The following is a 379-nucleotide window of genomic DNA, read 5'->3' on the forward strand; positions in this document are numbered from 1 at the left end:
TTCCTTTGATTTCATCATCATTCTCTTTGGCTAAAACAACAAAATGCATTTAATAAAGCATTATAACCACTCCATGAACACAAGTTGTTCATGGTTTCAACAAAATATTTTCATAAGTTCAAGAACATCACCATTTTCGGTTTTGAGGAGAAATGAGTTAGAAAGCGTTTTAGAAAATTTCAACGGTTGAATATGTTCTCGACATGCTCATGAACAACATGCTTAAATCTCATCAATATCCATTAGTTGAATGTTGAGAGATCAATGATTGAAGATGGAAGAAGCAAATGAGAAAATGAGAGAAAAGATGAAGAGAGGATTTACCTTCTCTTTGCAAATGGAAGAGTGTGAGAGTGAAGTGTGAGGGTTTAAGGATAGA

This window comes from Lupinus angustifolius, chromosome LG16 (assembly GCF_001865875.1).
Source record: "Lupinus angustifolius cultivar Tanjil chromosome LG16, LupAngTanjil_v1.0, whole genome shotgun sequence".
In the NCBI taxonomy this organism is placed as follows: Eukaryota; Viridiplantae; Streptophyta; class Magnoliopsida; order Fabales; family Fabaceae; genus Lupinus; species Lupinus angustifolius.